Genomic DNA, 13887 nt, shown 5'->3' with positions numbered 1-13887 from the left:
AAGGATTCATTGCTAGGTTTTAAACCATTCCAAATCTTCACCTTGGCCTGGTAATTAGATAAACCAAGACAAATGAACCAGTAGGCCCCGTGGAACTTGAGCCACAACGACTCCAGAACAAATGCTTCCTCTCTTGGTAACAACCGGGTGCCAGATCTGAGAGACATCCATTTCCTTGTGCTGGCTTTCTGGGCGCAGGTGATTGAATTCCTCCCCCGTTTGCAGCCTAAATGTGCTATCACCGGCCATTTCAAAGCAGAAACGTTGCTTTAAGTTTGGCATAGCCTAGGCGAGAGTCTGCCTCATTCCGGGGATGATAGCTCCTTTTACAAGCTTTATTATTGGCATAATCATTCTTTCAAATGGATCCCTGGAGGTTTTGCCTTCCCCAGCTGCTGTGCATTTTCTCTGATGGGTTTTAAAAATAAACAACAAAAAGTTCCTGAAGTCAAGGAATACTTAAGAGTTGGCAGCACTGGCAAGATGAGTCAAGTATCATAGGGAAAGGAGGGTGGTTGCCAGGGGCAGGGAGCACTGGGAAGTTAGCGTTTAATGGATTTGGGGGTTTCCGTTGGGGGAAGGGGAAAAAGTTCTGGAGATGGATGGTAGTGGAAGTCGTGCAATAACGTGAATATACTTAATGCCACCGAACTCAACACTGAAAAACGGTCAAAATGGTAAATACTATGTTATGCATATTTTATCACATAAAAGGAAAACCTTTTAAAAAGGGTCAAGACCACATCCAGCACTGGTCAACATTTCATGAGGCAGTTTCTAGCAGGGAAATTTTTCTGGAGACTCCTCCCCGCTACATGCCACCGCGCCGTTTTGATTTGAAGGCCTGGTGTTGCTACCTTTGCATTTCAGTGTCCAAAGACCAGGTCCAAAGGGAGAGTGGCAGGATACAGCCTATGTGGAATCAGCCTGAAAACAAGAATGGCTTTCCCTTGGATTGTCCACTTAAACAGGACTTGGGTTGTGTCTATAGAGTCAGTTATAACTCTGGGCACTGAAAATCCAGAGCTTCTAGCTGTTCTGAAATGTGCATGAAGAGTCAGGAATTCCTCCCCGGCTTGATGTGGGTCTTAGTGAGACCTTCAGACCTTCTTTCCATAACCCCTGTGGATATGCCTTGCTGTATATTTTCTCATATCATCAAGTTATTGCCTGGTATCTAACACAGTGACTTGGTGAAGAGAAATTATATTACATTTAAATAAAATCAAGAAAAGGTTCACCAAAGAAATTTATTTCTTCCCAGATATTTTACAAGGTTTTGTTTATTTGGTGGGAGTGTGGCTGTTCTGTTGGGTTTTTTTTTTTTTTTTTTTTGCCTTTTTTGCTATTTGCATATCAAAACCATTCATCAGGATATTTTAACAAAGAGACGGAACTGACAATAGAGTAAGATAAGGGCGGCTACAGAGATCTTCATAAATACTTAGAATGTTCTTTAAAGCAAATTCCTTCCTTAAAAAAAATGCAATTACATTTCTTGCAACCCCTGAGGAATTTTGCTTAAGTGCAGTACATTGCTCCAAATGGAAAAGAAAGGGAAAATCGAGTGGAGACGCTTAAACCCCCAGCAGAATACCGATCAGTGTTAATGCTCTCTCACACCTTCTGCTCTGCCATTATTTCCACAGTTAAGTAGTTACCCAACAGCAGCGCTGACACCAGTACCTGTGCTCTTGCATCAAAATCTCGCTTAATGAGACCAACTTGTGTGTAGCAACTGCTGTTTTGAATCATTTCTGCAGACAAGATAAAGTCATTATGTATAGTCATTGCATCTTTTTCAAATTATTAATTTGGAAACCTAAAAATGGCCCCCAGCTGATTAGAAACACAAGCATTCAGAAAGATGCAACGGCTGTTGAAGTTTTTGCCAAACCTTCTGAAAATAACACTTAAGTCTGGCTCTGAAAGATTTGGGATCTTCAGGAGAAATAAAACTTTATGTAACCGACTGTGCACGTGAAAAAAAGACACTTTGATTGTGAGCACTAACGGTAGATATGTTAGTATTTCAAACTTTTTACTTTTAAAGTATCCCGTCGATCATTGAGCCACAATTTCAAAGTTTTGCCACTACAGTTTTACTCTTATCCTATTAACTTTTAGGATATTACCTCTATCCTATAAATCTGCTTGGGGCACTCCTAGCATATCTACCTCCTATCTTATGCAGTAGCAATATACAGCAATTTACAGCTTCCCCTGATTTGAACATCAGAATACTGATTTTAAGCCTGTTTCTCCATATCTACGTCCCCTACTTCCTTACTACTCCATTCATACCCTCTACTCCCAAAATAAAAGTAACTGAGAGACATGAAGAAGACTCACAATGAAGAGGTGAGATGAGTTAATAGCATATTAACTGGAACTTTAAATGAAAGAGACACTTTTAATAACTAAGTCCATCTTCCCATAAAAGCAAAGTCTGACAGTCTTGATGAGAAAAAATGTCATCTTGTCCATGAATGGTTTAGTATCTTACCTGCGTCTGAAATCTCTGTGTGCTCAAAGGAAATAGATGGATTCTCTTTAAAGACAGAAATGAGATGACAATTTAGATGGTGTCATTGACTGACCTCCAGGAGAGATCAGGAATTGATTCCTAAACATCACTTGATAGTTACATAATGCATTGCTTGTGAAGAAAGAAAATCGAATAAAATATCCTAATAACGTACTGGACTGGCCAAGAATGGAGTGGGGAAGAGAAAAAGGGAAGAGATACCGCTGACCTCACCTGAGAGTCTGTGTCGTCTTTTCAATTTTCATTAAACTGCTGAGAAGATAAGGAATATCAAGAGCTTTTTAAAAAAAAAAAACATATTTTATTTCATACCTAATAAGAGCAGCTGCAGTCACAGGAGGCCAATTCAATACAATAAGACTGAAATTCCTTTTAAAATCATTTTTGTCTGATTCCTATACATTGTATTATTATCTTTAGTCTTATTAACAGCTTCAATTGCTTTGATTCTGGGCTATTTTCAGATCAGATTCTCAATTCTGTCTTCAGGCTCCTAACAACCACGTAGGCCTTTGCCACTTTCTTTGTAGTAAGACCTTTTTTAAAAAATCTGGAATTTAAGTAAAGTGTGTTCCAAAGGTCTGTCAGGTGTAGCAGGCCTTTTGCTGAGCTATTTCAAATGGAAAATTGTTCCAAAAGCACCAAAATATTTTTTCAGCTTTTAAAATGTTTTTCTAGGAAACAGGAAAGGAAAGGAGAGCTCAAGGAATGTGTGTGCACGTTTGTGCGTGCACAAAATGTGCACATGAGAATACTGAGAAGGGAAATGCAGACGGGAAGTCATTTTCCCATGTTGAGATCAATGTTTATCACATATTGATAATCGATTCTACTGCCCCAAAATTATTTCTTGAAACTATACAATAGTGAAATCTACATGAAACTTCCCATAAGTCACTACATCTGAGTTGACTGGACTTTGGCCCTCCAAAGGTCTTACTTAGTCTTATTAAGATGAACCGGAAAAGGTTACTGTTTCTAAGGAAAACAAAAAATTTAAATTAAGTACTGAAGTTAGAAGTTAGTAATCAGCACAAAGCACGTCATTAGGCATCGGAGGCTGAAGCAGCTGGCATTCCATCTTCCTGGTCGTAGCCAGCCTGGAACTCGCAGCCAGCCCCTCAAATCTTCAGCCTCAGGTTCCCAGGTTATAAACTATTTCCAAACTGCCGGTTTGAATTTTTGACTTCCTCATATCCTCTCTGTTCTGAACAGTAATAATTATGATTTGACACTCTCCTCCCCATTCCCTTTATTCTTGAAGTCCACGTGATGATTTAGATCTTTAATGATTTGCACTGTTGTTTGGGGATGAAAAACTCTTAAATTCAGTGATCCTTCCAGTTCTATTAGGATGTGATGATTCAAAATACAGAAGAACACAGGGGCACCTGGGCAGCTCAATTGGTTTGAGAGTCTGGCTTTGACTCAGGTCTTGATCCCAGGGTCCTGGGATAGAGCCCTCCAACAGGCTCCCTGCTCAGCAGGAGAATCTGCTAGTCCCTCTGCCTCCTCCCCTCCTTCTCTTCTTGCTCATGCTTGTGCTCTCTCTCTCTCCAATAAATAAATAAAATCTTAAAAAAAAATACAAAAGAATACAACAGGGTATTTTCACACAGAGCATTAATGTAAAACATGCAAAGTCCAGAAACATCCAGAATGCTCTAGTGCCTGTATCTCCTGCTACATAACAATAAAAATTCTGCATAGGCACAGCCTCTGCTAATTTTGATTCCAATCCATTTTCAATTTCTTCTTCTTTTTTTCCCCCTGAAGGAGAGTACAAATTTGGAAATATCAGAAATCAAGAAAGATATAAAGGTGAGATTAGAGGCGATTTTTATTTCCTCTTTTACTTTTCTGCGTTCCTCAGGTTCTCTTTAATGTACATCTATTACTTTTGAAATAAGAATAAGAAACCAGAGAAAGAATAAGATAGATAGTAACCAATATACAAAAGTCAGACTTCATCTGGGCCTATAGTTGCATTTCAGAAATCCAGGAAGATGTTAAAAATCAGGCATTTATTTCTAAAAACGGTAGCTCAGAAACTGAGAACATCTGATTCTATGTGGGAGATACTACACTTAATAAGTCTGGTGTTTTTTATTTTTTTGTCTTTGAGTATTTTCAACTATATAGACAGTATTCTAATCTGCTTCACTTGATAAAGGACATTGACTCCAAAATCATAATTCTTTTGTTTTAATATGCTCCCATATTGCCACCTGACATGTTCTCTCTCTGGCTATAGTTTTTGATCTGTCAGTTTCTCCCTCCACTAGAATATTCCATTTATGATGCCAGGGACAATGTCTGTTCTGCTCTCCACCCTCTCTCAGAAGCTTGAAATGGTACACAGACCAAAGCAGGTGTTCAATACATGCTGGAGGAATGACCAAGTGAATGAACATTTACCTACTTAGTGTTGGAACTTGAAGAGGCAAAAAGACAGAAGGGCAAGACCTATTGGCAGGCCACCTAAATATAGATCCTGTTATATTGGGTGAGTTGCTAGTTATTTAGTTTTGCAGACCATAACAACAACAACAACAACAAAACCCAAAATAAAAACAGATTTTTGTCAGTGTATCAAATATAAATCAGTTAATAAAGCAAAGATAAATATTAACCATGTTCATGGAAGGCTGAAATATATGCCAGAATGTAAAGGTATTTACTGAAATGAGAACCATGTGGAACTATTATGCTAAGCAAGCATAGCTCATGAGATGTAAGCATCAAGTACCTTTATTTTCGTCTTTCTCTGTCGCTTTAAGCCTGAATTCCATGGGTCTGATTCTTCCTTTGCCCCTGGATAAAGACTCAGAAAGGCCAAATGACCTCTCTGGCCATTTATAAGTAATAAATTAAAAAAAAAAAAAAAGTCCTACAGTCAGTTCAAATGGAAAAACACAGTCTCAGTTCGGTAATGAAGATGTCCAATGACATATAATAACCAACACTCTGACACTTCTCCCCTCCCCCAGCCTCCACTCACTCACAGGCATGAAGCCTGATGTCCAGAGCAGATTGGGTCAATTTTTCTCAATTTCCTCTCCATGAGTTCCTCTTTCTAGTAGCAGGTTTGACCCTCCAGTGTTGGAGTAGGGAAAGGGAGGAGAGATAAGGGAAGCAGGCATACTCTTCCTGGAATGTTACTACAACATTATTTGGTGCCTGTTTGTTGTTTTTTTTTTGATGGGGATAACAGCACCCCACCATTAAGGGCAGTGGAGTTGGCAGAGAAGAAGTAGTATGTCTGCATTCTGTTCCCTTAACAAAAGATACATAGACAAGAGTCTCTCTTATGCCTGTTGCTTAAGAGTCCTAACTCAGCATCTCAGTATCCCTTATGGGTTGACTTGTGTTTTCCCAAAAAAGATAAACTGAATTCCTAACCTCAGAATGTGACCCTACTTGGAAATAAAATCACTGTAGATGTAATTAGGTAAGTGACGGTGAGGTCATACTGGAGTTTGATGGACCCTTAATTCAGTATAAATGGTGTCCTTATAAGAAGAGAGAACTTTGGACGCAGAAGCACACCGGGAAAATGACCACGTGATAATGGAGGCAGAGAGTAGAGTTATGGAAAAGGCAAAGAAGGATCCTTCCCTACAGGCTTCAGAGGAAGCATGATCCTACTGACACCTGGATTTCAGACTTCTAACTTCCAGAACTGTGAGAGAATAATCTTCTGTTGTCTTAAGCCATCTAGTTTGTGGTACTTGGTTACAGCAGCCCTAGCAAACTAACATAGCTGCTAGCAATCTAGTTCCATTTTCTATTCATACCTCAAGGTAGCCCTTTGGGACTGGACATAAGACAACCCCATGCTGGCTCTCACTTGTCCATGGTCTACTTCTTGTCTGGGCAACACTCTTGCATCCTTTACTCCCAAGAATTCTGGGAGGGCTCTTATTTCCCAAACCACACTCCTTAATTCTGCTACCATATACCTCTTCAGCTAATCTCATGTGCCTTAGATTTCTCAGGTGTGACTCAGAAGCCAGTGTCCAAGGCCCACAGATTACAGAGGATGTATCTCATGTTCTCCTAAGTTTATCTTTAAGGCACCTTTTTCTCCACATTGGCTCCAGAAACTCCTGAGTTTACAAAGCAACTAGAAGAGACTAATGAGTCTTTGAATCCCCATTACAAGTTTCTATGATGGAGAATCTGGTTGCACCAGTTCTGTGTCAAGTGCCTACCCCACCAAACAATTTTGGTCTAGGAGGGCAAAGTGGTATGCCACAAATATAGAACCAACCATCGTGGGTGGGGACGGCTTAGAGAATGGGGCTATTGGTTGGGCAGACATACCAGGAGAGGGGTCACCTTAAATGGAGTAGAGTCAGGGCTTCCTGTTAACCATACAGTTCTGGACATTTCCAGCCTTTTTGTATCTCTAATTCTCATTTCTTATATTCCATGCAGACACCATCCTTCTGTTGATATAATCTCTATGACATGGGGCTACTGCCATTGATTTGGCTATTGTCTATCTCTCTCTATATCTCTAGGTAGCCATTTTGTCTTTCTAAAATAATTTTGCATATATTTGGTTTCATGCATTAGAGTTGATATAATCAAACTAGACTTGCGGGTGGAGAGTAAGGGCTGGCACTTCATTAAGTTGCAAAACCTCAATAACATTTAGCAAAATTCAGTAGCTTTTATCCTCATTTATAAGAAAACCTTAACTCACTTAAGAATAAATTGCATCAGTGAATTTGTGATTCTTATGAAAATAAATTATCTTTGAATTTCATAAATAATATATGTCATCTTAAGAACAAACCAAAATACACTTAATGCACATTGACCTTAGAGTCTTGATTTACCTAGCATCTCAGTAAATCAGAGCAGGTGAGTTCACTCTTCTGTATCTCCATCCCTCATTTTAAAAATTGTATTAATCACCTGGTCATGTCTGTTAAAATTCCAATTCCTAAGACTTCAGATTTCCTGACTTAGAATCCCTGGGTCAGAGCGACAACTTGCATTATTACAAATTCCCCCAGGGAATTTCATCCCCTGTAAATATAAGAATTACTAGGAGACAATTTGCTCCCCTGTAGCTCAAACATTCTGAGTCTATATTCCTAAATTAACAGTGTTTCTAATTTAAAAGAATTACACATGTTTTCAGTGGCCCTCCAAATTTTCTGCCCAATTTTTTTCCAAAAAGGAAATATAATATTATTTTTTACACAGTCTTCCCATGTTCTAGAAATAGTACATAACACTCGGAGTACAAGAAATTTGCTTCAAAAGGCACCTCAAGATGTGTACTGATTTGTGGGGGTAGAGGCAAGGGTTTGAATTCCAGCTCTCACATTTACTAACTAGCTCTGCTTTCTTGGCAAATAACTTCATTTCTATTTTAGGGAATATTTTATCTATAGGAAAATGAAACCAAACTTTGTAGGTTGGTTATAAGACTGAGAGGTAGGTAGGATAGTGTTGTGGTGAAGAACAAGGACTCAGGAAGCAGTTTGGATCCAAATCCACACTTCTTCACCTCACAGCTGGAGGACTTCGCATGAGCTCCCGTTCTCTCTAAACTTCAGTTTCCTCAGCTTGTCAAAGAGCAACCAGAGTCACGGAGCAGAGTCAGTATGGGGGATCATGTGAGTTAATATGTGTGACGTGCTCAGAATGGGGCCTGGCACATAGCAAGCTCTATCTAAGTGTTGGTTAAATTAGAAACAAGATTCTGTACATGACAGTGTTTTGTAACAAACTAACCAAATGTAAAGAATTAAGGGAAAAAAACATGTTATTAATAATCCTGTTCAAAGCATTCAGAAAGTCAAGTAGCTCTTGAAATGTCTCTGAAGTCACAGTAGAAAAGAGCTTTAGAATCCATTTTCCAAATCATCAATTATCCCTTCTGCTGTCATAATTAATTCCTATTGTTATACTTAATAATGGCCAACATCATCATCTTGGGGTTATTGTTTTATTCTATTAAGCTATTTCATTACACTCAGGCGGGCTGAGGGAATGTATGTAATTGACTTGTGAAAATTATTCAATTTGCAAAAGAAATTCATCCAACATGTAAGAGAATTGGGTCAAAGAAAAGCCACACTAACTAAATTAAGGGGCCTTTCTATTTGCTTTCCCATTCTCCTAAGGAATATTTTTTATATACATCAATTGTATAGACAAGAAAAATGTAATTGAATTTTATTTGGAATTTTGAGGATGCCTCATTATCGAAGAAGCCCTCACCTTTTTCCAGAACAGAGTCATTGACATCTAGACCCTAGCATCATGTGTAGACTATGAGAAGCCTTAAGAGAGAGGGCTCTCGAGAGGGGAAGACGGCCCCAGTGGGCAGCTGATACTCATATTGGCTGAATACTGACCTGAAAATGATGGCCTTAAACCAAAAGGTACCGAATAACCTTGAATTGGTGTGGTATTTCTTCCTCATCCCCATCTCCTCCCCTAACACCAGCAGGAGTAGGGGCTCAGGATAAAGTCGAGGTTTCTTTGAGTAGATAAATCTAACAGAGTCAAAAGTTTATCACATTTGTAATATTACCAATTATAGTTGTCCTGACAAACCTGTCGAGTAAATCGTATTATTCCCTACATTACAAGGTTTTTGTTTTGTTTTGTTTTGTTTTTTTAGAACATTCACTATATATCCAAAGAAGGATTGGAGGTAAGAAAAACACTATAAAACTGTTGCTTGATCTGAGCACTGGTATGTATTGACATTGTTGAACGTCAATAAATATTCTTTCAATATTATTGCTCACCTAAAGAAATATTTAAATAAATAATAAGTAAATTGAAGTGCTCTTAAATAAATCTTGCTCCTCTTAAATACTGCTCATCTCTATGGTTTTCATCTTTAAATAGTTATTTGAAGATGAAATGAATCCATGTGAACAAGATAGCTAGTACAGTTCTCAACGTATCATAAACCTTCTACCTTAGGTTCTCTTCATCTTTGGGGACTCTGGGGCAGAAGTTTTTCCTTTATGTCGTATTTTGACAAGGAGCCAAAGCCACCTTCCTTATAATGCCATTGAGGCAAGAGAGTGAGCAGATTAACCAGTAGTTCCCCAAAGATTGCTTTCTTTGCTCAGGTCCTGAGTCCCAGGTTGCTCTTGTTCAGGATTTAAGTCAAAAGCAGGGGTCACTGTGATCACTGCCGAAAGGAATCACAGGGAATAGGAAGCCAGGAGAACTCTGGAATTGAGGGAGTTTCACAGTGAATTTTCCATTTTTACCCAAACGTCAAGGTTCTATAAGACACTTATTTTCCCATTGAGACATGGTTCCAACATATTTCTCCATTGGTGGTGTTTTGATGTTTTCTTTGTTTTTTTGTGTCTGGTTTGTGACTTTTATGCCATCACAGAATAAACGAAACTATGAATTATGCTTTATCTTGAATGAAGCTGACATCTTGTTTTGCACGGTGATGGGCAATTATAATTTTCTTCTTTAGGGCCTTGAAAGAACAGCAATGTTTGGTATATTCTCTTGGTACCCTGCCCACATCCCTCTCCTGGTGCACCCATCCCCCAGCTGCTGTACAAATTGGTCGCTAACAACTCACAGCTGCACCCTCCCCTGCTACAGCCATTTGCCAGCAGCCAGCTGGACAGCATAGTTAGAGACGCCTGGGACATTCTACACCACCCCTTCCTAGGAGGAATCACAACCCCAAAACTGACTGATCCATTCATTTGGAAGCCCAGCCTGGTTTCCTCAAAATGGAATGACCATTCGTACTCTGGGGCCTCCCATGGGGTCAGGCTGAGGTGAGACAACTGGAGGAGCCCACTTTGCAAATCTTTGTCATGCTTTTTTCTACCTTACACCACCTCCCTCATTCTCTTACATATTTCATCTGTGAGCAAGTCCCTCAATGAATCTGTTGCTCAAGAATCAGCACCTCAGCTTTTACCTCTTGAGAATGTGACTTAAGACACCTCAGCATGTGATCTTTTGAGGGAGCCATGTTAGAGAAGGGGAGAAAAGAACTCATTGGGTTCAGTGTGAAATAGGCTTGGGTGGACATTCAGGTTATTACTGGTCAGAATTTGAGACAATTTATAGGTTTTTTTTTAACTGTTTCATTTTTCAGATGATAAATCAAAAGCTTCCTGACCTTAGCTAGGACGATATCCATCCCACCAAGTAAAATCCAGTGTGCTGATAGTTGGAGAATGGAAATAAGGGTTTATCACCAATCTGCAGAAAATGAACAGAGCTTCCCTAACTCTCTCCGTGGTGGGCAACTACCATGCAAAATGGGCAATAGACAATAGCGACAGAATGGCTACTATGCAATGGAGACGTTCTCATTTCTTTTGAAAAAAAAATTTTTTTAAAGGAGAATCGGGCATCATATCACTTTTCATGCAGAATCCTAACTATTGGAATAAACATGCTTGTGGAACTTGGCTTTGGTTTTTACTGTGCTACATGCCAGCTACGTGACCTTGGATGAAGACACTGAACTATTGGCAGCCTCAGTTTCCTCCTCAGTAAAATGGGTCAAGTAGAGGAAATGGTCTTTGGGAGTAGAAACATAGCATTGGGGACTGTGGGTGGGCAAATTCCATCCCACCTCATAAATCTCAGAGTAGGAGAAAAGCTTTTTAACTGTCATAAATGTGAACTGACTGGGAAAATTATGTGAAATCAGCTACATAAATTGTATAACATCAGTCATGGATCCATTTGTTTTGTGACAGTGTAAAAATTGCAGATTTCCTTATTTTGAGAGAAAACCCTACTAGTCCCACATATGAGTAACCTGAGCCCCTCTACCACCTATTAAATTTCATCACACTACTTCCATGACTAAAAGTAGCAGAATGGTGGGACTCGAGGGGTCTTATGATCTCCCCTGGAATCCCTGGCAAGTTATTGCTGTCTTTTCACTATAACAACATAGATTCTTCAGGAAACATAATCCAATGTGTCTCCCCTTGGCCAAGCCACCTCTTTTGCTAGGCAAAACAATTTTCATTCGGGGTGAGAAAGAGGTGTGAAGACAGATTAATGGTTCCTATGTCTTACTGCATGTGCATGTGGTCAAATGGAAGTTCCAAGCACTGTGTTCTCACTGAAGTCGTGCCATGAATCATCTCTTCTGTTAGCTCTAAATATCTGATTCCTCCATGCAGGCAGGTCAGCAATTCATGTTTCAAAGCCTTTACCAGGACTGTCTGTTTTTCTGTGCTGGAAGCTGGCTTAAAAGTTTACTTTTCTTCTCTAGTGTGAGCCTTGCAGAACGGTTTGTACTGCTTGGTAAGAAGCACTGGGGATTCAGGAAGGATTTTAGCATCCACATAATACTTACAAGACATCCCACCAAAAACAAAAACAGGATGCAGAAGCTGATGAGCAGAGGAAGTCCTCGGACCTGAATTCAAATCAAAAGTCACTACTAGCCAAATCTACTAGATCACATTTATATCAAGGCAACTGTAACATGGGCATGAGTAAACTTTTAGATGCAAAAATCCATTCAACCAGTCCTCTTGGAATGCATTCCATAGATTCCATAAGCAGCGAGTTATTCATTTATCTATCCATTCCATCAATAAGCATTCATCGGTCACTCCTACATAGCACTGTGCTAAGAACAGGCAACACAGAGTTAAATAAGACATGCTTTATTTCTGGGAACTCAAAGTCTCCTGGAAGAAACATATAAAAGAAATAAGTAGAACACAATGTCATAAAGGTCATAATAGGGATATGCACAAGGGCCTATGGGAATAGCCATTCTGCTTGGAAAGATCAAAGAAGGCTTCACTGGAGAAGTGTCATTCAAAGAGAATCATTAAAGGATGTATAGGTGTTTTCCAGATAGAGAAAGAGGAGAGTGCCTTCCTGGTAAAAAGAAACAATAAAAATCAAGGCAAATGACCTAGAAGTGAATGAACATTGGTGAGAGAAAGTAGAATAGTATGACTGTTTATGATGGGAGACAGTGTGAAGAAAGGTCTTTTATGCCAAGCCAAGGATTTTGAACTTGATTCTATAAGTCATCAATAGCCATAAAGGGGGATTAGTGTGGAGGGACTTTTTTTAAAGTTTGGAAGAGACATGATCAAATCTGAGTTTTAGCAAGAGCACCCTGGTAGCTACATGGGGGTAAATTGTACTAGGCAAAAATCTGAAAACAAGGATGAAGTAGGAGACTATTTCAGTAATGGGAGGGAAAGCTAATGAGAATGGGTATTAAGACTATGGCCATGGAGATAGCCACTTGCATGACCTGAGGGTGGGTGTCTCCTTAATTTTGCTTCCTAGGCTCCTCATCTACCTGACCCTATTCCATGATCTGTTGAAAAACCTTTATCTAAACCAAAAAAGAACCTAAGCAAGAGAGATGGAGCAAGAAAGAAGAGTGAAATGTGGGCCATCAACTTATAGACGAAAATTAAAATTATGAAAGAGGATGAGACCATCCAGGGAAAGATAATAAAAAAGTGAAGGTATTTTAAGAGCCCTGGAGAACCCAATCACTTAAAGATAAGCAAAGGAGTTTCCAGCAAAAGTCTCTTGAGTACCCCCTGGAAAGTTAACAACAACATCCCATTGATTCTGGGAAGAGGAGAGGGCTCTCTAGATTGATGGGGAATTCAAGGTTTGATCTGGAAGTTCAAGACAAAGATTCTGTGGCAGAGGCAGCCACAGAGCCATCTAGCTCTCAATATCCATTCTCCTTTCCCACAGTGATTCAATTTTATCTTAAGTGCATAGTCTCCAAGAATAAAAGATAGATTTCTTAGACTTCCTTTCAGTTAGTATGGCCAGATAACTAAGTTCTGTTCAATGAGATATGAGTGGACAAGTTCTACACTGCTCTCTCAAAGGGAAAGACAAACTCACCCTTTTCCCTTCTTCCTTCTTCAGGCATGCTGGGACAGCAAACTTGGTGGCAAGCCATTCTGGACCATGTACCTGAGAGTAATCTGCTGAGAAAAACAGAGTAAGAAGATGGAGGAACCAGAACCTCTACAGACATTATTGAGCATTGCTACCATACCAACTACCCTTGTTAAGCCACTAACATGGAGCTGAACCTCTAACCAATACAATGCCAGGGTTACGTAGAATTCTTTAGAATCCTAAAGTTTTGTAAATCAGAGTGTTTATGGATGTGATCTCTAAAGTACAAAATTTCATATCTGGTGTTGGGGTCTAAAGATCCTTCTTCTTCCAAATTCTGAGCCAAGTGAAAATAAGACAAAAAAGTAAAAGACAAAGAGACAAAAACATCACTGTAACTACTGATAATGCAGAAGTTGGAGAATATGTAGCCCATACCTGTGGCAATTTGGCTT

At 39.4% G+C, this 13887-nt stretch overlaps 1 long non-coding RNA gene across 1 annotated transcript in view; it reads right to left on the bottom strand.

The window, feature by feature from the left end:
- The window catches only part of LOC140599735 (uncharacterized), a 148153-nt gene extending 134534 nt beyond the window's left edge, over positions 1–13619 (bottom strand). Inside the window, exon 1 of the long non-coding RNA XR_012002715.1 lies at positions 13433–13619. This is a non-coding gene — a long non-coding RNA (uncharacterized lncRNA). The remainder of the gene's footprint in view (positions 1–13432) is intronic.
- Between the last annotated feature and the right edge of the window lie 268 nt (positions 13620–13887).

The sequence above is a fragment of the Vulpes vulpes genome, chromosome 7 (assembly GCF_048418805.1).
Source record: "Vulpes vulpes isolate BD-2025 chromosome 7, VulVul3, whole genome shotgun sequence".
In the NCBI taxonomy this organism is placed as follows: Eukaryota; Metazoa; Chordata; class Mammalia; order Carnivora; family Canidae; genus Vulpes; species Vulpes vulpes.
Note: the sequence above shows the minus strand (reverse complement) of the source record. Positions and strands in the feature narration are given on the sequence as shown.